The following is a 26128-nucleotide window of genomic DNA, read 5'->3' as shown; positions in this document are numbered from 1 at the left end:
CACTCTGGAAGAGAAGGGAATCTATTCCGAGAGCAGCATGGCGTAGTGAATAGAACCCGGGCCTGGGACTCAGAAGGTCGTGGGTTCTAATCCCGGCTCCGCCACTTGTCTGCGAATCTGGGCAAGTCACTTCCCTTCTCTGGGCCTCGGTTCCCTCATCTGTAAAATGGGGATTGAGACGGTGAGTCCCAGGTGGGACAGGGACCGTGTCCAATCCGATCGGTTTACATCTACCCCAGCGCTTAGCGATGATAACGTTGGTATTTGTTAAGCGCCTACTATGTGCAGAGCACTGTTCTCAGCGCTGAGGTAGATTTACAGGGTAATCAGGTTGTCCCACGTGAGGCTCATAGTTAATCCCCATTTTCCAGATGAGGTCACCGAGGCCCAGAGAAGTGAAGTGACTCGCCCACAGTCACACAGCTGACAAGTGGCAGAGCCGGGATTCGAACCCGTTGACCTCTGACTCCCAAGCCAGGGCTCTTTCCACTGAGCCACACAGTAAGCGCTTAACAAGTACCGTAATTATTGTTATCATTCTCGTTTTCATTCCAAGTCTAGAACGAAAGCCGAGTTGTTTTCGGGCAAAGAAAAGCGTATCTAGAGAGGTTCCTGTGTCTGGATAAAAGGAGAGGGTCTTTGAGTCCAGAGTGCTTTGACTTTGATCATATCTTCCCAAGTGCTCGGGACAGTGCTCTGCTCATAACTGGCACCGGAACAGTGCTCGGCTCCCGTTATGTGCTCAGTGCAGTCTTTGGTGAAAATAACTCCCTTCAGGGTCGCCCTCGCACTTGGATTGGTACCTTTTATTCGCCCTACCCTTATCTGCATAACCGTAATTCATTTATTGATCACATCTGGTGGCGGTGACATTTGTTAATAATGATAATATTAATAACGATTACGGTATTTTTGAAGCACTTCCTATTTGCCAAGCACCGAACGAAGCGACGGGGCGGGTACAAGCGGATTGGGTTGGAAACCATCCCTGTCCCACCGGGGGTTCGGATTCTTAATCCCCATTTTCCAGATGAGCGAACTGAGGCCCAGAGAAGTGAAGCGATTTGCCCAAGGTCACACAGCAGACAGGTTGACTGATGTTTAGAGGATAGAGCAGGGGCCCGGGAGTCAGAAGGGCTTGAGTTCTAATCGCTCCACACGTCTGCTCTACCTCCCTGTGCCCCCGTTTCCTCATCTGGAAAACGGGGATTAAGTGTAGGAGCCCCATGAGGGACAGGGACTGCGTCCTCGACCTGATTAACTTGCATCCACCTAGGAGCTTAGAACAGTGCTTGGCACATAGTAAGCGCTTTCCAAGTACCGCGATTAATTATTACTATTACTTTTATGAAACTGAAAGATGGAAGGGGGAAAGAGAAGGTGAAGGGGGAATCGTTGGGCAAGGAGAAGGGGAGGGAAAAACGCCAACGTAGCATTCGGGAAACACAAATCCCAGGTCACGTGACGGAAAATGGGTTAGAGATGCGTGAAAAATTTGGTCTAGAAACACGCTTCTTGAAATCTGCCCCCCTGCTTTGAAAGCCAAGCTTTTTAATATCCACTGAGGTTTGTGACTAACAACAGACCTATTTCAAGTTATGGAGTGTTAGAAAAGTCTCTCTGACCCCCATGAGAAAACCTTTTTTTTTTTGCATATGCCTTTCAATGTTCAAAACATATTCAAATGTAAAAATCCAATAATGTAATTGCAATAACAAACTCAGTGATGTGTGTTTATCTGGCTTTTACACACAGGGATTTGCTAGAAATCACCTTATGGAAAAGCGATTCTGTGTGCTCGAGCCCAAATTCGATGCAGCGCTACACTTAAAAGTTATTAAAATCGAATGGTTCTTTTCAACTTTAAATTCAAACCCAGAGAGCTAGAAAATCCAAACGAAATTAAGTGAAATGTCCTTCTGGGAGATAGTCCAAAGTTAAGCAATGAGACCAAAAAAAAAAAAAAAAAAGAGAGAGAAAAATGAAAACCTCTTATAAGTCTAAGAAATTATTTGAATCTCTTTGGCGGTGGAACTAGAAAATTGCTCTCTAATGTTTTTTCTCAGAAGCAGTTGAGGAAATTTTGAGCCCCATCGGGCTGCTAAATGCATGATCAATGGTCACTGTCCCGCAGCCGGACCAATCCGGACGTCCGTTGTTACCTGGGGATCGATTTCCAATCAGCGGCTCCAAAATCCGACCTCTTTTCCTAGCGGTACCTGTTAAGCAGCCAATCGAACGCCTCGTTTCGCTCCCGACAAACCGAAGTCGCAAAAACGATGCTTCAGATGCCGTCTTCCGCTTTATCGACCGCGGCAAAGGTGACCGTTTGGAATATCACCCACGAAGAAAAGAGGCCGGTGTGACTGAAAACATCTGCTCTTCGTCTATTAAAGCGAAGGAAATTAGCATTTGAAACCTGGGTCGTTTTTCCAGGTTCATTTGTGGGAATTCTGGGACTAAAGTCATCTCATGTTCTCAGTTCAGATGGGGCATTAGGGCACCGGAGAAGCAGTATGGCCTAGTGGATAGAGCCCCAGAGCCCGGACCTGGGAATCAGAAGGTCATGGGCACTAATCCCGGCTCCACCACTCGTCTGCTGGGTGACCTTGAGCAAGTCACTTCACTTCTCCGGGCCTCAGTTCCCTCTTCCGGCAAATGGGGATTAAGAGCGTGAGCCCGCGTAGGACAGGGACGGTAGCCATATCTACCCCAGTGCTTAGAATGGAGCTTGGCGAATAGCAAGTGCTTAACAAGTACCATTATCATTATTAATTATTATTGTTATCTCTTCCCCCCCCCCCCCCGACTCCGGGCTATACTTGGCTGTCCAGAGCAGAGCGGGCCCCGATGAGGCCGACATTTGGATTCGGGACTCTCCACTGGAGCATCAGATGAAAACAAGACGACCCTCTAATTCATCCACGCTATTCCTTCACGCCATGGTCTTTATGGAGCGAGCACTGGGTGTAGAGCGCTGTATTAGACATCTGAGAGAGTCCTGCAAAATCAGAACTCCACAGCTGAGGGTTCCAAGGCTCTCCACCATGCTTCTCCATTCTACGTGACAGCTTTCCTTAAAATCTACTTCCCAGCTCGAGCCAAGCTCACGCAGCCTCCAGCTGGAGGCCAATCTCCATCTTCCCTCTGATGACCCCTCGCCTACCCCGTTCCGCTATTCCCTGTCCCCTTCACCAGTGTGTCAGACCTCAACCCCTCCCACCCGAAGCCCTTCCCAGATCCCACCTCCTCCAAGAAGTCTTCCCTGACTCGTCGCAACCCAAACGGTCTGCCGGGTGACCTTAGGTAAGTCACTTCACTTCTCCAGGCCTCGGTTCCCTCCTCTGTAAAATGGGGACGAAGACTGTGAGCCCCACGAGGGACATGGATTGGGTCCAATTTGATCATCTTGTATATAATTATAATAATAATAATAGTGATGGCGTTTAAGTGGTTTCTATGTGTCAAGCCCTGTTCTAGGTGCTGGGGTAGATATAAGGTAATCAGGTTTTCCCACGTGGGGCTCGCAGTCTTCGTCCCCATTTTACAGAGGAGGTGACAGGCCCAAAGTCACCCAGCTGATAAGTGGGAGAGCCGGGATTCGAACCCATGACCTCCGACTCCCAAGCCGGACTCTTTCCATTAAGCCACGCTGCTTCTCTACCTACCCCAGTGCTTAGTAGAAGCTGCGTGGCTCAGTGGAAAGAGCACGGGCTTTGGAGTCAGAGGTCATGGGTTCGAATCCCGGCTCTGCTGTGACTGTGGGCCAGTCACTTCACTTCTCTGTGCCTCAGTGACCTCATCTGTAAAATGGGGATGAAGACCGTGAGCCCCACGTGGGACAACCTGATTCCCCTGTGTCTACCCCAGCGCTTAGAACAGTGCTCTGCACGTAGTAAGCGCTTAACAGATACCAACATTATTATTAGTAGTACAGTGTTAGCCACACAGTGGGTGCTTAACCGATACCATCGAATAAAAACCAGTCAGATTCATTGATTCATTAGAGAGACGGCATGGCCTAGTGGAAAGAGCCCGGGCTTGGGATTCAGAGGACGTGGGTTCTCATCCCGCCCCCGCCACTTGCCCGCTGTGTGACCTTGGGCAAGGCACTTCACTTCTCTGAGCCTCAGTCACCTCATCTGTAAAATGGGGATGGTGACCGTGAGCCCCACACGGGACAACACCATCACCTCGTTTCTATTCCACCGTTTAGAACAGTGCTTGGCACCCAGTAAGCAATTAACAAACACCATAATTATTATTATCACTCTTATTAGCGATCCATCGCATCAGTGAGTTCAAGAGAGGCGAGGCCGCGTGAATGGGATGGAGGTGCATCAGGCGGGCCGGAACCCAGCTCGGAACATTTTTGGCGTCTCGTACTGTTACGAACCGTGACGGGAAGAGCCCGTCGGCCCGGCTTCAGACTGTAGTCCTTTCAGAAGGCGACGGCGTCCGCGAGGAATAAAACGCTTTCCGGTTTCCTCCCTGCCCGGTGCCTTCTTTAGAGCAATCTATCAGCGCGCACCTTATTTGGATGATGTATGGCCGAGATACATCATCAAGCCGAGCGGGGCTGGCCGTGATTTATACGTCCACTAAATCATTAGACTGAGTAGCCCGATGATACATTACCTCAAGGTCGGGCCAGCTGGGAGCGGAGAAAAGCGTCCGCGGGAGCAGATTGGACAGAATTACAATACCCGGAGCGGGCAGTGCCAACCCACCGATGCCAAGTACAAGTTTGGACTCTTAAATCTGGAAGCCCGGTCGATCTGCTGGTCGTAGGTTTTGAGTGCTTTCTGGGTGCAGAGAGCGGTAATAATAAAGATGACAATATTCATTCATTCCATCGTATTGGCTGAGTCGTATTTATTGAGCGCTTACTGTGAGCAGGGCACTGGACTAAGCGACTGGGAGAGGACGAGAGAACAATAAACAGATACATTCCCTACTCACTTTGAGTTTGCAGTCTAAAGAGGGTAATCATGGCATTTTTAAAACCTTGCCATGTGCCAAGCACTGTTCTAAACACCGGGGTAGATAAAAGCTAATCGGGTTGGACGCCGTCCCTGTCCCACGTGGGGCTCACCGTCTTCATCTCCATTTTACAGATGAGGGAACCGAGGCCCAGAGAAGCAGAGTGACTTGCCCAAGGTCACACATCATTCAAGAGGCGGACCAGCAGACTGTGTACTAAGCGCCCAGTCTTGCCGTTAGTTTCAGAGTCCCAGTGGTTTCCCCCAACCGCGACTTCATGATCAACCGCTCATTCTTATTTATTGAGAGCTTGCTGTGTGCAGAGCCTCGTACTGAGCACTTGGGAGAGCACAATAAACAGAGTCGATCTGTGTCTCAAGGACCTTATGACTTAGAAGAGCTTACCATCGAGTCTGTGTGTCTATTTTTGTATTGTCCTCTCCCAACCGCTTAGTACAGTGCTCTGAACGCAGTAAGCGCTCATTAAATAGGATTGAATGAATGAATTGAATGAATAAATCAGTCGCTTACTTTCTTCTGTCGCTCTGACTCGATCCCTTTGTTCATCGCCCCTCCCGGCCCCACACCACTTATGTCCACATCCGGAATTTTATTCGTTTATATCAGTATCTGTCTCCCCGTCTAGACCGTAAGCTCACTGTGGGCAGGGAATGCGTCTGTTATATTCGGATATTATACTCTCCCAAACGTTTAGTAATGATAATAATAAGAACGTTGGTATTTGTTAAGCGCTTACTATGTGCAGAGCACCGTTCTAAGCGCTGGGGTAGATACAGGGTCATCAGCTTGTCCCACGTGAGGCTCACAGTTAATCCCCATTTTACAAATGAGGTAACTGAGGCACAGAGAAGTGAAGTGACTTGCCCACAATCAGCTAACAAGTGGCAGAGCCGGGAGTCGAACCCACGCCCTCTGACTCCGAAGCCCAGGCTCTTTCCGCTGAGCCATGCTGCACACAGTAAGTGCTCAGTAATACGAATGACCTTCTGACCGACTGAGCCCACTGCTCAGCACATAGTGAGTGATCAATAAATCCCATCGATCGATTAACAGAGCGAGTGGGATTTATCAACTCAGGGGTAATTGTTGAATTTAAGTGTTTATTTTGTGCCTAGCCTGAGGTAGGTACAGGACGATCAGATATGACAATCCCTGTCCCACGTGGTTTAAGAGGGAGGGAGAATTAATCTTGAATTCCTATTTTAGAGATGAGGAAACTGAGGCCCAGAGAGGTTAAGCGAATTGCCCACGTTCACGGACCGGGATTGTGTTGAAGCCGTAATAGAGACAGGACATCCAGGTGGCCTAAAATCAATCAGTCGATAATATTTCCGGGGCCTCCAAACTCTTGTCGGAGCTCTGTACTAAGGCCTTGAGAGAGGATGGTGCATTTAGTAGTCCTGATCCTGCCCTCGAGGAAATTACAAGCTAACAATTCTATTGAAAATAATAATGATGGCATTTGTTAAGCGCTCACTATGTGCCAAGCACTGTTTTAAGAGCTGGGGTCGATATAAAGTAATCACTTTGTCCCACGTGGGGCTCACAGTCTTAATTCACCTTTTACAGATGAGGTGTCTGCCATACAGAGAAGTTAAGTAGCTTGCCCAAAGTCACCCAGCTGACAAGTGGCGGAGCCGGGATCAGAACCCATGACATAAGAAGAAGAATGAATAAGAACATAAGCCCAAGGGCACTTTCATTGATAAGCACATCTAGTTCATTCATTCACTCAATCGCATTTATTGAGTGCTCACTGCGTGCAGAGCACTGTACTAAGCGCTAAGAAAGTACGATACCGCAAAAAAGAGGACATTCCCTGCCCCAAAAGGGCTCATAGCGGGGAGGCAGACATCAATAAAAGTAAACGGGCATCAATATAAATAAATCGAATTACATATGTAGATATATATACATAAGTGCTGTGGGGCAGGGAGGGAGGGAAGAGCAAAGAGAGTGAGTCGTGGTGACGCAGAAGGGAGGAGGAGCTGAGGAAAATCAGGGCTTATTCTGGGTAGACCTCTTGTGGCCCATGAAAAGACCCTAGTGGCCCCTGCGTCTGATCATTTTTTTTTACGATTTTCGTTAAACGCTTACTACGTGCCAGGAACTGTACTAAGAGCTGGGGTAGATACAGGGTAATCAGGTCGGACCCAGTCCCTGCCCCACATGGGGCTCACAGTCTCAATCCCCATTTTCCAGATGAGGTAACCGCGGCCCCGAGAAGTGAAGTGACTTGCCCGAGGTCACACAGCAGACGAGAGGCACAGCCGGGATTAGAACCCATGACTTTCTAACTCCCAGGCCCGGGCTCCAGCCATTACGCCTGGCTGCTTCTCTACTAAATACTACTACCGGAGAAGCGGCACGGCTTAGTGGCTAGAGCACGGGGCCTGGAGTCAGAAGGACCTGGATTCTAATCCCGGCTTCATCTCCCGCCGGATGCGTGATCTTGGATAAGTCGCTTCACTTCTCTGGGCCTCGGTTACCTCATCTGGAGAGTCCAAATCGAGCAAGCGATATATTCCCTGTCCCCCACGCGTTTACCCTCTGGTGGTATGGGACGGAAACCGAAATATTTGCAACGTGAATTCTTCGATGCCAAAATATTTACAAGATAAATATTTGGACGAACAACTGAAAAAGCGTATTTCGATAAGGACTGCAAGTCATCCGCTAATATCACCGATAAATTATTATCCATATTCACCCCCCCCACACACACAAACACACACAGATTTTGATGTTGAACAGTCCCCGTACCGTAACCCGCAACCGGGATTGGCAAGACTCGTTCCGGACGGGGAATGGGTCTATTTCTTGTCGTATCGTCCTCTCCCCGGTGCTCAGGACAGCGCTCAGCACACGGTCAGTGCTCCATAAACACGCCTGACCGACGCTCAGCACACAGTCAGAGCTCCATAAGTGTGAATGACCGACGGACAGACCGAACGAAGGGGCGTTCTCCACACGGACGTCGGCGGGATAAACCTCTCGGGTTTTAAGCGGAGAACTTCAGGGTGGCACCCCTTCGTTTGGAAGTCTCGCCCGGCTCCGCCGTCGAATTACGAAAGGCATTCAAGAGAGATGGACTTATTTCTGCTCTCCCCATTGTTCGCGAGGCCCGCTTGAATTACGGGAAATAAAACACCGCCGAATGTAGAACGGAATTGAAAGGAAACGAATGGGTGGCGCAGGAGCGATAATGGTTTGTGGAAATAGGCGTTCGTGCTTATTAAAGCCACAATTCACCATAAACTGGCACGCTCCACAATGAATAGCTACTTAGACCATTCTACCTAGGAACGCGTGTGTGTTTTTGCGTATGTGTGTTGTGAGAGAAAGAAATCTCACCTCTCTTTTCCAGAGGAGGTAACTACTCTGAGCCGGTGATCCGCCTATAAGATCCCAACGTTACGCCAATTTCCCCAGAGGTTTTAAGGAGTTAATCTAGACCGGGAGCTCGTTATCGACAGGGAACGTCACGGTTTATTGTTCTATTGCACTTTCCCAAGCGCTTAGTACAGTGCTCTGCACACGGTAAGCGCTCGACGGATACGATCGGGTGAATGAATGAATTCATCCTTCAGTGCCGTGCTTGGATGAGGCGACAGACCGCGGGCCCGGGAGTCAGAAGGACCTGGGTTTTAATCCCGGCTCTGCCTCCTGTCTGCTGGGTGACCTTGGATAAGTCGCTTCACTTCTCTGTGGCTCAGTTACCTCATCTGTAAGATGTGGATTGAGACTGGGAGAATGTGAGCCCGTGTGGGAAAGGGACTGGGTCCGATCCTATTTACTTGTAGAACAGTGCTTGGCACATAGCAAGCGCTTAATAATAATAATAATAATAATGTTGGTATTTGTTAAGCGCTTACCATGTGGAGAGCACTGTTCTAAGCGCTGGGGAAGCTACAGGGTAATCAGGTTGTCCCACGGGAGGCTCACAATTAATCCCCATTTTACAGATGAGGTCACTGAGGCCCAGAGAAGTGAAGTGACTCGCCCACAGTCCCACAGCTGACAGGTGGCAGAGCCGGGAGTCGAACCCATGACCTCTGACTCCAAAGCCCGGGCTCTTTCCACTTAGCCATGCTGCTTCCCCAACAAATACCAGCGCTTATTATGTGCCAGGCACTGCTCTAAGTGCTGGGGTAGATACAAGGTTGGACACAGTCCCTATCCCACAGGGGCTCACAGTCACAATCCCCTTTTTCCAGATGAGGGAACTGAGGCCCAGAGAAGTGAAACGACTTGCCCGAGGTCACACAGCAGACAAGTGGCAGGGCAGGGATCAGAACCCGTGACCTTCTGACTCCCAGGCCCGGGCTCTAGCCACTACTCTGTGCTGACTCTCAAGAGATTAAGAAACTCGCTCCAATGGACGCAACCGATTGTGGGGACGACAACAACACTAATAATATTAACAAATAATAATGATAACGCTGTTAACTGTCAAACTCTTAGTCCGTCCTAGCACCGTACGAGACGCAGGCAAAGATACAGGATAATCAGCCCCTATCGTGCCCAGGGCTCGGTCCGAGAAGGAGGGAGAACAGAAGTGGAATCCCCATTTTCAGATAAGGAAACAGAGGGATAGAGAAGCCACAGCCAAAAGGGCATAAAGAACAAGAAAAGATTTATGAACTTCAAGTCTAATTACACTTAATGATAGTAATAACATCTATAATTAGAGTATTTATTAAGTGCTTACTATGTGTCAGGCAGCCGCGTGGCCTACTAGATAGAGCCTGAGCCCGGGAGTCAGACGGACCTGGGTTCCAATCCCAGCTCTGCCTTTTCTCTGCCTTGTGCTCCTGGACAAGTCACTTCAGTTCTCAGTGCCTCAGTTACTTCATCTGCAAAATGGGGATTGTGAACCCCATGTGGGACAGGGACTGTGTCCAACCCGATTTGCCTGTATCCACTACAGTAGAGTGCCTGGCACATAGTAAGCTCTTAATAAATACCACAGTTTTTATTATTAAGTGCTGGAGTAGAAAAATGATGATAGTCAGAGTCTTGGTCCCACATGGGGCTCCCAGCCTAAGGAGGCGGGAGAAGAGGGATTAAATCCCCATTTTACAGTTGAGGAAACTGAGGCTAAGATGGAGCCACACTTTGGGGGTGAAGCGGGCTGGAGAGGAGCTCAGTTTCACTCCGGCTTCTCTGTCCCCACCTCTGGGCGTCACCTTCCCGGTCTGGGCCACGGCAGCCGTCTTCCCTGCTTGTTGGGGTTCAACGCTCCCCGCCGACACATACGCATCCCCCATCCCGGCCCCCGATCCACCCCCGGGAATCCGCCGCCCGGTCCATCTGGTCCTCGGACAGACCGCCAGTTGGATCCGGAGGAAGCCGGGCAGATGTCGGAAGCGCCGTCTGGGGGGAGAGGACGATGGGAGAGCCAGTCGTGGCTTCCCGTTAAACCCCTCTTGGAAGCGTGCTCCGTCTCCGGAGCCCCGACAGATGGCCGGAGCCGCTTCCGATTGTCTAGGCCATCTCCGGCTCTGACTAAAACATCCGGCTCCCACTTATGGCCTGGTGGCTAGAGCCCGGGCCTGGGGGGCAGAAGGTCACGGGTTCTAATTTCGGCTCGGCCGCTCGTCTGCTCTGTGGCCTTGGGAAAGTCACTTCCCTTCTCTGGGCCTCAGTGACCTCATCCGGAAAATGGGGAATAAGCCTGTGAGCCCCCTGTGGGACAGGGACTGTGTCCAACCTGATTTGCTTGCATCCACCCCGGCGCTTAGTACGGTGCCTAACGCTTAGTAAGCACTTAACGAATACCACAGTTGTTATTATTATTATCATTATTGTTTCCGACTCCGCCGCTTGTCCGCCGTGAGACCTTGAGCAAGCCACTTAACTTCTCCTCGCCTCAGTTACCTCATCTGGAAAATGGGGATTAAGACTGTGAGCCCCACATGGGACAACTTGATTCCCTTGTAACTATCCCAGTGCATAGACCAGTACTTGGCACATAGTCAGCGCTTAACAAATACCACAATTATTATTAATATTATTATTGCAGTGTGACTCTGGGCAAGTCACTTCATCTCTCTGAGCCTCACTTCCCTCATCTGTCAAATGGGGATCGAGATTGGGAGCCCAACATTGGACAGGGACTGTGTTCAACCTGATTTTTTGTATTTAACACTTAGCACAGCGTCTGGCACACAGCAAGCAAATACCATGATTATTATTCTTATTACTGGATCCCTCCCGCCCAGCCCCGTTTGATGTCCGACGCTCCCTGCTGCAAGGTTGATTGTTCTCCGGCCCAAATTACCCACAGAGTGTTTTGATTTCCTTTGAGAGATGTGTCTGGAAGGAAGGGTTAATCGTGATAATGACATTTTTTTCAAAATAACGGCATTTGTTAAGTCCGTACTTTGTGCCAGGCACAGTTCTAAGCACTAGGGTGAATACCAACAAATCGGGTTGGACACCGTCCCTGTCCCATGTGAGGCTCACAGTCTCAATCCCCATTTTACAGGTGTGGTAACTGAGGCACAGAGAAGTGAAGAGATTTGCCCAAGGTCACCCAGCAGACAAGTGGCAGAGCCGGAATTAGAACCCACGACTCTCTGACGCCCAGGCCCGGGCTCTAGCCACTATTCCATGCTGCTTTCATTAGTAATTCCGTTAACCAATTCCATAAATCAGCATTTATGCGGCCTTAAAGCAGGCAGTGACTTAATCCACTCCCGTGTGAGGGAGTCTGGATTGCTAGCCCTGTTGTTTGGATAGAGTGAGGGAAAAGGAAACTGAGGAACGGGAATGTGAAGGACAGAGGTGGAATGTCCAAAACAGTGTTCAGTTCTCCAAGTCTCAGCAATAGATCGTTGGAATTCTGGGTTCACCTCATTGGCGGGGGGATCGAAGTATTTGACGATTGGAAACCCACTCGCTTCAAACATTCAAATTCTGGGAGTCGGAAGGACCTGGGTTCTAATTCCTGTTCTGCCCCATGTCTTCCGTGTGACCAGAGGCAAGTGACTTCACTTCTCTGGACCTCATTTCCCTCATCTGGAAAATGGAGATGAAGACTTCGAGCCCCATGTGGGACGGGGATTGAGTCCAACCCGTTTAGCTTGGATCTATCCCAGCCTTTCGTACAGTGCCCGGCACGTAGTAAGAGCTTAACAAATACTGTGAAAAAGGAAAAAAGCCCCGGGGGCTCTGGGAATCGGTGTCCTTCAGCCAGATGGAGAGGGTCACCAGAAGTCATCCCATCCAGCCTCCTGCCATCGGGCGGACGTCGCCCGATCCATCCCGAACGTTCATGGACTGGAAATGCTTCCTCACTGGGCAACTGTGGGCCTGCCGTGTGACATAATATTCCTGGTTCAGGAACACATTCTCGCTCCCAACGGCTCCCATGACCCAATCATTCTTACCTCCATCAATCTATCTAATAATCATGGCATTCGTTAAGCGCTCACTTTGTGCCGAGCACTGTTCTAAGCGCCGGGGTAGATACGGGGTAATCAGGTAGTCCCACGGCGGGCTCACGGCTTTAATCCCCGTTTTACAGATGAGGTAACTGAGGCCCAGAGAAGTAAGCGGCTTACCCGAGGTCACAAAGCGGACAAGTGGCGGAGCCGGGATTAGAACTCACATCCTCAGGCTCCCAAGCCCGGGCTCTTTCCACTAAGCCAGGCCGCTTCCCCAGTGTGTGCTTTTTCAATCAATAAATCAATCAACCGACGTATTTAGTGAGTGCTTTCTGAGTGCAGAGCACCATACTAAGCACACGGGAGAGTTCAGTATCGTAGAGGCGGTCGACACGTTCCTTTGCCCACCACGAGCTTACGGTCTAGAAGCACCGTTTGGAGGAACCTGTTATATTGCAAGCGGGAGGGACGTGCCAAATTCGCAAGATGGTTTTAATGTATGTGAAAAACAGTCCAAGATGGTTTGGGACTGAGGATAGAGAGGGGAAGTAAGGATTCGTTGGAAGGACCATAATATTTTTTACGATATGGGTCTTTCTTCAAAAATGCAGCAATAATTGATGGCTAATGTTAGGTTTTGTAGCACAATTATCTGGCACCCACTGTCAAGCGACCCTGGAAAATAATCTTCCAACAATACTTACCCAATAAGGCAAATCTAGGGGATCAGCAAAGGCTTTGCTATCCACGCGATGGTCTCTACTCAAGCGTTTACTTCTGTGCTTGACACATATTAAGCGTTTCACAGATGCCACCATTAATACTGAGAGCAAGGAAGGCCCTGGGTTCTAATCTAATCTAATCCTAGTAATAATAATAATAATAATAATGATGTTGGCATTTGTTAAGCGCTTACTACGTGCAGAGAACTGTTCTAAGCGCTGGGGTAGATACAGGGTAATCAGGTTGTCCCACGTGAGGCTCACACTCTTAATCCCCATTTTACAGATGAGGGAACTGAGGCCCAGAGAAGTGAAGTGACTCGCCCACAGTCACACAGCTGACAAGTGGCAGGGCCGGGATTCGAATCCATGACCTCTGGCTCCCAAGCCCGTGCTCTTTCCACTGAGCCACGCTGCTTCTCTCAGTACCGCCACTTGTCTGCTGTGTGACCTTGGGCTAGTCATTTAACTTCTCTGAGCGTCATCTCCGCTGAGCCTTAACTTCATCTGTAAAATGGGGATTAAGACCGTGTGTGAGCCTTATGTGCAACAAGGACTGTGCCTGACAATAGTAAGCTGCCAGAGTAAGCGCTTAACGAATATCACAATCATCATACAATAAAGAAGATACGTTTTTATTCTGGTGTGTTTTCCCAACCACTCAATATGGTGTTTGACCCTCAGTGGGCATAGAGTAAACGCCATCGTAAATGCACATAATATAGGGTGAAAGAGACACGAGAATTCTCTCCCTTCATAAGCATTTATCACATCACGGCATTCCCGGGAACAAATTAACTTCTTGCCCCTGGTCCGAATGGGAATTTCATGCACCCATTAATAATAATAATTGTGGTATTTGTTAGGCACTTACGGTGTGCCGAGCACTATATTAATTGCTTGGGTAGATACAAGATAATTAGGTCTGACGCAGTTCGGGTCCCACACAGGCTCACGGTCTAAGTAGGAGAGAGAACGGGGACCGAATCCCCATTTGACAGACGAGGAAACCGAGGCCCAGAGAGGTGAAGTGACTTGTCCAAGGTCACCCAGCAGGCAGGTGGCAGAAACATAGCCTAGCGGAAGGAGCCCGGGCCTGGGAGTCAGAGGACGTCAGAGGGAGTCTGAGGTTCTAATTCCGGCTCCGCCACTTCTCTGCTGCGTGACTTTGGACTTTGGCACTTCAATTCTCGGTGCCTCAGTTACCTCATCTGTTAAATGGAGATTTAGCCTTTGAGCCCTAAGTAGGACAAGGACTGTGTCCGGTCTGATTAGCTTTTATCTACCCCAGCACTTATTACAGTGCAAAGAGTAAGCGCTTAACAAATACGATTAAAAAAAAAGGATTCGAACCCAAGTCCTCTGACTCCCAAGCCTGTGCGCTATTTGCTAGATCATGCTGCTCCTCTGCCCACTGCAGCTGGAAATTTCAACATTCTGTGGCTGAAACCCCGGTCTCCTACTTTCGCTAGGATTCATTTGCTTATTTTCCTGAGAGATTTCACCGTATTTGGAGGGAGCTGACAGATTTCTCTCAGCGAGAACGGCCAATAACCTTCTCTGCCATTTGAGGATGTCAGCCAAATCCAGGTTGCCAAATGTTGAACTATTTGGAAAGGGGACCGTGTCTCTGAATCAAAACCCAGCTCGCTACGGGGAACGTGGAAGGGAGGAATGGAAGGAAAACGTTGCCCGATGGATGGAATAATGCCTACCTTCATAAGACAGTTTATGCATTCCCGAGATACGCGAGCATCCGTGGCTCCGATTTCAGTCCTTCAAAGCGAACTGACGTATCATTATCATTGTAATTATTATTGCTATTACAGTGGGTGAATGCGTCCTGTGTGGCAAGCACTGCTCTAAGCACTGGGGCAAATCCAAGCTAATCACAGCACGGCCTAGTGGAGAGAACCCGGGCCTAAGAGTCAGAAGGACCTGGGTTCTGATCCGGAACCCAGATCTTGGCCTCAGTTACCTCATCTGTAAAATGGGGATGAAGACTGTGAACCCCATTTGGGAGAGAGACCGTGTCCAACCCGAGTGGCTCGTATCCACCCCAGCTCTTAGCACGGTGCTTGGCACATAATAACAACTTAACAGATGCCACGGTTATTACCGTTATTATCATTAGGTCAGGCACAGTCCCTGACCCACGTGGGACTCACTGTCCCAGGAGGAGGGAGAACAGGCTAACTGAATCCCCCTTTTAGACGTGGCAAAACGACGGTTCATATGCTGTAGACAAGACCAGCTTTGGGTGAGAGAGTAAGCTCCTTTAGGGCAGAGCCTTCTCTGCAAAAAATAGGCACTCAATCCTGCTCATCAACCCTGATGACCGATTGATCGATTCTGGGGACTCTGGGAATGACCAATAATTTCCCATGGAGCTGGATTAGCTAGCTGTAATAAAAAAAAAAACAAACAAAAAAACAAAACTCTAGCTCCTTCCTTCCTTCCCTAAGAACCTCCTTCAACCGTTCACTCTCCAACGGCTTCTTCTCCACTGCCTTCAAACAAACCCACGCCTCCCCCGTCCTAAAAAAAACCCCTCCCATAACCCCACGGCTCCCTCCAGCTTTCGCCCCATCTCCCTCCTACCCCTCCAGACTCCTTGAGCGAGTCGTCATTACCCTCCGTCTCAAATTCCTCTCCTCCGATTCTCTCCCGGACCCCCTCCGGTCTGGCTTCCGTCCCCTTCGCTCCACGGAAACCGCCCTCTCGAAGGTCACCGATGATGTCCTTCTTGCCAACTCCAACGGCGTCTCCTCCGTCCTCATCCTCCTCGACCTCTCAGCCGCCTTCGACACTGTGCACCTGCCCCTCCTCCTGGAAACTTTATCCTGCTTCAGTTTCATTGACTCTGCCTTCTCCTGGTTTTTCTCTCGGCTCCGTGGCTGCTCATTCTCGGTCTCCTTGGTGGGCTCCTCCTCTGCCTCCAAGCCCTAACCGGGGGAGTCCCTCAAAGTTCGGTTCCGGGTCCCCCTCTATTCTCCATCTCCACCCACTCCCTTGGAGAACTCATTCGCTCCCGTGGCTTTAACTCCCACCTCTACGAGGACGATTCCCAAATCTCCATCTCCAGCCCTGATCTCTCTCCTCTCTGCAGTCTCACATTTCCTCCGGCCTCCAAGACATCTCCGTTCGGATAAACCCGCACCACCTCAAACTTAACGGGTCCTTATCTTCCCACCCAAACCCCGTCCTCTCCCGGACTTTCCCGTCACTGCAGACGGCACGTTCTCCCGCTCCTTCAAAGCCTCGCCGAAGGCCCGTCTCCTCCAAGAGGCCTTCCCGGACTAAGCTCCACTTTTCCTCTTCTCCCGCTCCCTCCTGCGTCGCCCTGACTCGCTCCCTTTATCCATCCCCCCTCCTCCCAGTCCCACGGCACTTACGTATAGATCGCTCATTTCACTGCTTCGTACCGATGCCTAGACTGTGAGCTTTCTGTGGGCAGGGATCGTCGCTGCTTCTTGCCGTACTTTCCCAAGCCCTCGGTAAAGTGTTCTGCGTTCAGCAAGAGCTTCATAAATACAATTGAATGAATGAATGAATGTACGAATGAATGACTGAAGTGTCTACCTCCCTGGACAGATTGGAAGCACCGACGATGCTTAACCGTACGCTTTCATACACTCGGCACAGTGTTCTGCGCAGTAGCGGGATGGCCTAATGGCAAGACCCCGGGCCTGGGAGTCAAAGGAGGATGGGGGTTCTGATCCCGGCTCCGCCACTTGTCCGTTGTGTGACCTTGGGCAAGTCACTTCACTTCCTCTATGCCTCAGTTCCCTCCTCTGTCAAATGGGAATTAAGACTTTGAACCCCATGTGGGACGGGGGTGTGTCCAACCTGATCACCTTGTATCTATTCCAGCATTCGTCAACAGTTGTGACAGCAGTGCTTGACACATAGTAAGTGCTTAACAAATGCCATAATTATTATCGTCATTATTGTTATTTAGAACAGGCACTCAAAAAATGCTGCTGCTGATGATAACAAGGGGAATACGAAAACCGTATACAAGGGGAATATAAAAATACAAGGGGAATATGAAAACCGGGCTAGAGGTCACTGTTGAGCTATAATAGTTTTTTGCATTTTTTATGGTATTTCTGAAGCGCTTACTAAGTGCCAGGCACTGTGCTAAGCACTGGGGTAGAGACAAGCTAATCAGGTTGGACCTAGTCCGTGTTCCACATGGAGCTCACAGTCTTAATCCCCATTTTACAGACGAGATAAATGAGGCCCAGAGAACCGAAGTGACTTGTGGCAGAGTCAGGATTAGAACCCAGATCCCCTTGACTCCCCAGGACCGAGCCTCTAGCCATGAGGCCATACCGCTTCTCCTCGTAGTTTTACTGCCATCAGCCCAGAGCCGCAATACAGTGGCATAAATCCATCTCTAGAATGGAAACTCATTACGGGCAGGGAACATCTCCGCTAATTCTGTCGCGTCGCACTTTCCCAGGTGCTTAGTACAGCGCTCTGCACGTAGTGAGCCATCAATAAATACCACTGAGTGATTGATGAGCAGGAGAATTCAACTGGATCATTTTTATTGAGTGCTCACCGTGTGCAAAGTACTGTTCTAAGCGCTTAGCACTGTACTGACGAGAGCAGATGCTCATCTGCTGTAACGGATTTACATTCACAAGGTTGGGTCAAGCGCCCCAAACGGGTGCTCACCAAATACCTCTATTACCACTAATAATAATAATAATAATGTTGGCATTTGTTAAGCGCTTACTATGGGCAGAGCACTGTTCTAAGCGCTGGGGTAGATACAGGGGAATCAGGTTGTCCCACGTGAGGCTCACGGTTCATCCCCATTTTACAGACGAGGGAACTGAGGCACAGAGAAGTTAACTAAAACAGCACTACGATGGAGTTCTTCCCTGGGATTTTCTTCTCGGGTTTTCCAGACTACTAAAGGGACTCGGGGCTGAGAGGACACGAGTTCTAATCCCGGCTCTGGTGGGTTGCCTGCTCTGTGTCCTTGGACAGGTCACTTGACTCCTCTGTGCCTCAGTTCCCTCATCTGTAAAATGGGGATTCAGTATCCGTTCTCCTTTCTACTTAGACGGTGAAACCCATGTGGGACGGGGACCGTGTCTGATCTGATCATCTTGTATCCTGTATTAGAGAAGCGACGTGGCTCAGTGGCAAGAGCCCGGGCTCGGGAGTCAGAGGTCCTGGGTTCCAATCCCGGCTCCGCCACTTGTCACCTGGGTGACTCTGGGCAAGTCATTTAACTTCTCTGGGCTTCAGTGACCTCATCTGTAAAATGGGGATTAAGACCGCGAGCCCCACGTGAGACAACCTGATGACCTTGTATCCCCCCCAGTGCCTAGAACAGTGCTTGGCACAGAGTAAGCGCTGAACAAAATTGCCATCCTCATTATTATTCATTCATTCATTCAATAGTATTTATTGAGCGCTTACTATGTGCAGAGCACTGTACTAAGCGCTTGGAATGTACAAGTCGGCAATAGATAGAGATAATCCCTGCCCACTGACGGGCTGACAGTCTAATCGGGGGAGACAGGCAGACAAGAACAATGGCAATAAATAGAGTCGAGGGGTATTATTACCCCAGTGCTTAGTACAGAGGTGGGCACGAAGTAAGCGCTTAACAAACATCATAATCATTTCTCATAATAGACGCTTGAAAAGCCCGTTTGGCTTTGAATGAGGAAACTTTATCGGCAGATGGCCTAAAGGATTCTAAAATAAACTAAGAAGCCGGCGAACGCATCTGTTTCAGGATTCCTTCATATCTTCCGTCCCGATCCCCGCGACACTTAGGCGCTGATTCACTCCAGCCCCTTGTCCCGGCCATCCACCGATGAATCGATAAGTGCTATCTACCGAGCGCTTACCGTGTGCGGAGCACTGTACTGAGCGCTTGTGAGGGTACAGTAGAGAAGAGTCGGCAGACACGTTCCAAGCAAACGAAGGTTCTGGAACATCTGACTGATGGCTCATTGAGATAAAACAACGTTCGCGAGAAGATCCACAGCTTCAGGTCTAATGATAATAATAACGATGATGGTATTTGTTAAGCTTTTGCTATGTGCTGGACACTGTACTGAGCGCCGGGGTGGATAACCTTCCCAGACTAAACCCTCCTTTTCCTCATCTCACCCTCCCCTCCACATTGCCTCGACTTGCTCCCTTTGCTCTACCCCACCACCTCACAGTACTTTATCTATCTGTCTGTCTGTCTGTCTGTCTGTCTGTCTGTCTGTCTGTCTGTCTGTCTCTCTCTCTCTCTCTCTCTCTCTCTCTCTCTCTCTCTATCTATCTATCTATCTATCTATCTATCTATCTATCTATCTATCTATCTATCTAATATCTCTCTCTCTTTATCTATCTATCTATCTATCTATCTATCTATCTATCTATCTATCTATCTATCTATCTATCTGTCTGTCTGTCTGTCTGTCTGTCTGTCTGTCTGTCTATCTATCTATCTATCTATCTATCTATCTATCTATCTATCTATCTATCTATCTATCTATCTTATCTCTCTCTATCTATATCTACCTATCTATCTATCATCTATCTATCTACCTATCTATATCTATCTATCTATCTATCATCTATCTATCTATCTATCTATCTATCTACCTACCTATATATATATAAATCTATTTATTTCTGTCGATAACTGTTTACTTGTTTTGCTGTGTATGTAACTATAATTCTATTTATTTATATTGATGTCCGTTTACTTGTTTTGATCTCTGTTTCCCCCCTTCTAGACTGTAAGGCCAGTGTGGGCAGGGATGATCTCTCTTTATTGCCGAATTGTGCTTTAAATAATAAATATGATTAATACGATTAATAAATATGATTGGATGAATGAATGAATACAGGCGAATCGAGCTGGACACCGTCCATGGGTAAGATGGGTAAAACTCAATCCCCGTTTTACAGATGAGGTGATCAAGGCCCAGAGAGGCGAGGTGACTCGCCCAAGGTAGGTGACTCGCCCAAGGTCACACAGCAGACAAGCGGCAGAGCCGGAATTAGAACCCATGACCTTCTGACTCCCACGCCCGGGCTCTATCCACTAGGCCGTGCTGCTTCTCCTAGATCCCTGTTCTACTACACTCTCCCAAGCCTTTAGGACAGTGCTCTGCACACGGCGAACACTCGCTAGATAAAGTGGATTGATTAATTTCTCTGGAGACCGTTGGCTCCACCATGGCCTCAGTTACGTCCCTGGGGCAGCAGGGCGACCTCAGAGAACAGACTGATTTGGACACGGCTTAGAAAATCCGAAACCTCAATGAACGTAAAGGGATAAAGCTTAAACTGTCCAAATCTCCTCAAGCCCTTAAACCTCCCCAGAACTTGGATTTTCCCTAAATCCGTTTTGTGAGGCAGGAACAACTTCCAACCAGGGAAAGAAAAAGCCTCAAGCCAACAGGAAACTCAGTGCCGGCAAACATCGAGGCAGAGTGGCCTAGTGGAAAGAGCCCGGGCCTCGGAATCAGAGGCCCCGCTGGTTCTAATCCTCGCTCGTCTGCTGTGTGATCTTGGGCAGGTCATTTCGCTTTTCTGTGACTCCGTTATCTCATCTCTAAAATGGGGATTAAGACCGTGAGCCCCACGTAAGACACGGACTGTTTTCAACCTCATTAGCTCGTTTCTACCCCAGCGCTTAGCACTGTGTCTGCCACATAGTAAATGCTTAACAAATACCCAAAAGAAAATTTAGAAAATCTCTTCCCGAAGTAAATCGGTGTTTGGCGTTTTATGGGGGTGATCACTTTGGAAGTAAAATGATTCTCTTCTCTCTGGGTATCTCTGTGAGAGAAAGAGAGGAGGAGGAGGAGGAAGAAAAAGAAGGGGGAGGAAAGAGGAGGAGAAGGAAATTTTTCAGCATTTACGCGTTTTCATTCATCATTTTTTATAGCATTTGCTAAGTGCTGGCCTTGTGTTAAGAATTGTTCTAAGCACTGGGCTAGATTCAACCGAATCAGTCTGGACACACCTATCCCACAAAGAAACAGCGTGGCTCAGTGGCAAGAGACCGGGCTTGGGAGTCAGAGGTCATGGGTTCGAATCCCCGCTCTGCTCTTTGTCAGCTGCGCGACTGTGGGCGAGTCACTTAACTTCTCTGTGCCTCCGTTCCCTCATCTCTAAAATGGGGATTAACTGTGAGCCTCACGTGGGACGACCTGATCACCCTGTATCTCCCCCAGCGCTTAGAACAGTGCTCTGCACAGAGTAAGCGCTTAACAAATACCAACATTATCATTATTATTATTAATCTACCTAGGAGGGGAACGGGTATTGAATCTGAGGTGCTGGGAACTTAAGTGACTTGCCCAGGGCCACCTGGCAGGCCGGCGTTCGAGTTGAGATCAGAACCCAGCTCTCCTGACTTCCAGCCTCTTTCCCCAAGCCAAATCACAATGGCCCTGAAATTTTTCCGCTGCTGTCAGGTATTTCTTTCCACCCGCACATTAAGGAGGACAACTCTTTCTGTGAAGAACGATTTTTCTTTTCCAGAATGTTCAATTCAAAAACCATTCAGGGTTGGGGGGAACCCGTCTCCCTCACCTCTTTATCCCGGTGATACCTGAATCCTCACATTTAAGCGGGTTGTTACAAAAGGCAAAACTTCCTTCACCCTGACTTTCCAGCACCTCTTGTCAAGAAACACCAGTGATTCTTTAAGCCTGGGACAGGTTTTAGGGGAAGCCAATTTTTTTTTTGCTCTAAATCCTCCACTAAGAGGAAAGGTAAAATGGAGCATGTTTGATCACCGCTGAGCACGATTCCACATCATTCACTCGACGGTATTTATTGAGCGTCAAATACCTTGGACAGAATACGGTACTAAGTGCTTGGGAAAGTACGATATTACAGAATTAGCTGTCACGTTCCCTGCCCGTAAGGAGCTCACATTTTAACTGCTATCCTGTGTTCACACTTGTAATCCTGTCCTCTCCCAGCTGCTTAGTACAGTGTTCTGCACACAGTAAGTGCTGAACAAATTTAAAAACAATACTGACTAATGACATTGTCCTCTCCCAAGCGCTTAGTAGAGTGCTCTGCGCACAGTAAGTGCTCAATAAATACAAGTGACTGACTCACTAAAGGGATGGCGTCCTTTCTGCCTCTGTCCCCACTTCCAATCTAGAACAAGCCAGAAACACCTACCCCAATTCGAAAACTCTTTTCTCCTTGCTCACTTTGAATAAATCTCTTAAAAATTATTCATCGTCATCATCATCATCATCATCATCATAATGACATCTGTTAAACAATTACTATATGCCAGGTACCGTATAAGCATTGGGGTGGATACAAGCCCTGTCCCACATAAGGATCCCAGGCTTATCTAAAATGTCCGCCCGAGTTCCTGGGATGAAGAAACTCACTTCACAGGAAGATGGAAGTAGTGAATTGGAGCGTTATTATTATTATTATTATTATTATTAATAGTAATGAACCAATGGTATTTATTGAGCACTTACTTTGCGCAGAGCTCGGCACTAAGCATTTGGGAGAGTACAGTGCAGCATGGTGGAGTGGATGGAGCCCGGATCTGGGAGTTTGAAGGTCGTGGGTTCTAATCCCGCCTCCTCCACCTGTCTGCCGGGTGACCTAGGGCAAGTCACTTCACTTCTCTGGGCCTCAGTTCCCTCATCTGTAAAATGGGGATTGAGACCGGGAGCCCCACGTGGGACGGGGACTGCGTCCAACCCGATCTGCTCGGATCCACCCCAGGCTTAGTACAGTGCCTGGCACATAATTAAGGGCTTAAGCGGCGTGGCTCAGTGGAAAGAGCCCGGGCTTTGGAGTCAGAGGTCATGGGTTCGAATCCCGGCTCTGCCACTTGTCAGCTGTGTGACTGTGGGCAGGTCTCTTCACTTCTCTGTGCCTCAGTTATCTCATCTGTAAAATGGGGATTAACCGTGAGCCTCCCGTGGGACAACCCGACGACCCAGCATCTCCCCCAGCGCTTAGAACGGTGCTCTGCATATAGTAAGCGCTTAACAGATACCAACATCATCAGGAAATACCAGGATATCTATTATTGGCGCTGTGATCATTAATATTATGATTACAGCGCATTAGAGCCGGAAGACTTGATCTCTGCTCCCAAGGAGTACACACTCTAGCGTGGATCTTTCAATCCAGGTTACATTTAAAAGGATTTATTACCGCTTCCCGTTTGCAGGGCACTAAGCCCCGGAGAAGGATACGCAGGTAGGTTGGCAGAGAGCTTTGAAGCCAGTTGCGAAGCTTGGTTCGTGTCGCAGGGGACGGGCATGAAAACGATGTTTTTTCTCCGGGGAAGAGGCCGTGGCATAAAAACGCTCACCTGTGCAGTCAAGGAGCTGGAACCTTAGATGTAGGTATCCCGCAAAAAGCCCCAACTAAAAGACAGCAAGAACAACCTACGAGGTGGAGCTAGTCAATAATGATAATAATAACCACGGTATCTGTTAAGCACTTCCTATGCGCCAGACACCGTACTAACCGCTGAGGAAGATAGAAGCAAATCGGGTTGGACGGGGCCCCCGTCTCACGTGGGGCTCCCGGTCTGCGTCCCCATTTTACAAAGGAGGGAACCGAGGCCCAGGGGATAATAACAATAATGATGATGATATCTGTTGAGCGCTTACTGTGTGCCGAGCACCGTTCTAAGCGCTGGGAGGGATACGGGGTAATCAAGTCGTCCCAGGTGATCAAGCTGCCTGCACGTAGTAAGTGCTTAACAAATACCAACATTATTGTTATTTTTAATAATCTGACTAGGAGGAGAACGGGTATTGAATCCTGGTTTCACAGATGAGGAATCTGAGGCGCTGGGAAGTTAAGTGACTTCATCCCCATTTGACAGATGAGGGAACTGAGGCCCAGAGAAGTGGCCTGTCCCAGGTCACACAGTGGACACGTGGCGGGATTAGAACCCAGGACCTTCTGACTCCCGAGACCCGGGCTCTAACTACTAGGACAGGGTGCTGCCTCGTTTTATGTCCATTTATTATTTAATGTTTAACTGAGGCTGAGTTATAGTGGCAGGCTTCTGGAAGTCAACACGACATTCGCATTTCTTCCAAATGAATTCATTAGGGTCAGTGAATGAATAACTAATGAATTTGTGATTGAGGGGCACTTACAATGAAAAAAAGTCACCCCGAGGGACATGTTCTAGCAGGGCTCTGCGGAGATTTTTTCTGAATATGTTAATCACGGATAAATGGGAGGTGTCCGGGGAATATCCCAGATGAGCTAATAGGAAAAAGGCCGTCTTCGTCTCTGATTTCCCTTTCCACGTTGCTGCAAAACTGCGGAACCAACCTGGTGCCTGGTAGGTCCTCACACTCACCCGGACGCTGTCAGCCCGAGATATGGTGAATTGTGATTTTTTTTTTCCTGTGAATAATAATGATAATAATAACGATGGCATTTGTTAGGCGATTACTAAGTGCCGAGCACTGTGCCAAGTGTTGGGGGAGATACCAGGTAATCGGGTTGTCCCACGTGGGGCTCTCGGTCTTAATCCCCATTTTCCAGATGAGGGAACTGAGGCACAGAGAAGTGAAGGGACCTGCCCAAAGTCAAACAATTGACAAGTGATGGAGTGGGGATTAGAACCCATGACCTCTGACTTCCAAGCCCGGGCTCTTTCCACTAAACCACGCTGCTTCATTCATTCGATAGTATTTATTGAGCGCTTACTATGTGCAGAGCACTGTACTAAGCGCTTGGAATGGACAAATCGGTGACAGATAGAGACGGTCCCTGCCCTTCGACGGGCGCACGGTCTAAGAAAGCACGGGTGGAAAGGCATCCTCAGAGTATAAGTAGAATTAACGGGATTTACGAAGTGCTGATTGGGTGTCAAGGACCGTACCTATAATAATAGTTAATTACTCAGTCGTATTTATTGAGCGCTTACTGTGTGCAGAGAGCACTGTACTAAGCACCTGGGATGGTACAATATAACAACAGACAGGTACATTCCCCACCCACAACGAGCTCACAGTCTAATTATGAGGGAGAACAGATATTGAATCCCCGTTTTGCAGACGAGGGAACTGAGGCACAAAGAACTGAAGTAATAATGTTGGTATCTGTTAAGCGCTTACCATGTGCCGAGCACTGTTTTAAGCCCTGGGGTAGATACAGGCTCATCGGGTTGCCCCACGTGAGGCTCACAGTCTTAATCCCCATATTACAGATGAGGTCACTGAGGCACAGAAAAGTCAAGTGACTCGCCCATAGTCACACAGCTGACAAGCGGCAGAGCTGGGATTCGAACCCATGACCTCTGACTCCCACGCCCGGGCTCCTTCCACTGAGCCGCGCTGCTTCTCTAAGTGACTGGCCCAGGGTCACAGAACAGACAGGTAGCGGAGCTGGGATTAGAACCCAGGTCCTCTGACTCCCAGGTCCCTGGGCTTTCCAAAAGGCCGCACTGCTGAGAGCCTACTGAGAGCTCACCTCCTCCGGGAGGCCTTCCCGGATTAAGCTCCCTTTTCCTCCGCCCCTCCTCCCCCTCTCCATCGCCCCGACTCCCTCCTTAATAATGTTGGTATTTGTTAAGCGCTTACTAGGTGCCCAGCACTGTTCTAAGCGCTGGGGTAGACCCGGGGGAATCGCGTTGTCCCCCGTGGGGCTCACGGTCTTCATCCCCATTTTGCAGATGAGGTCACTGAGGCACCGAGAAGTGAAGTGACTGGCCCCAAGTCACACAGCCGACAAATGGCCGAGCCGGGATTCGAACCCAAGAGCCCTGACTCCAAAGCCCGTGCTCTTTCCACTGAGCCGCGCTGCTTCTGCCTTACCCCCCCCCCCCCTTCCCCGCCCCCACAGCAGTGGTGTATAGATGTGCATAGCCATTATTCTATTTATTTTATTAATGATGTATATCTATATATCTATAATTCTATTTATTTATACTGATGCTACTGATGCCTGTCGACTTGTTTTGTTCCGTTGTCTGTCTCTCCCCTTCCAGACCGCGAACCCACTGTGGGC

This window comes from Ornithorhynchus anatinus, chromosome 8 (assembly GCF_004115215.2).
Source record: "Ornithorhynchus anatinus isolate Pmale09 chromosome 8, mOrnAna1.pri.v4, whole genome shotgun sequence".
NCBI classification, from domain to species: Eukaryota; Metazoa; Chordata; class Mammalia; order Monotremata; family Ornithorhynchidae; genus Ornithorhynchus; species Ornithorhynchus anatinus.
The sequence above is the reverse complement of the archived record's forward strand: the minus strand, read 5'-3'. Positions refer to the sequence as shown.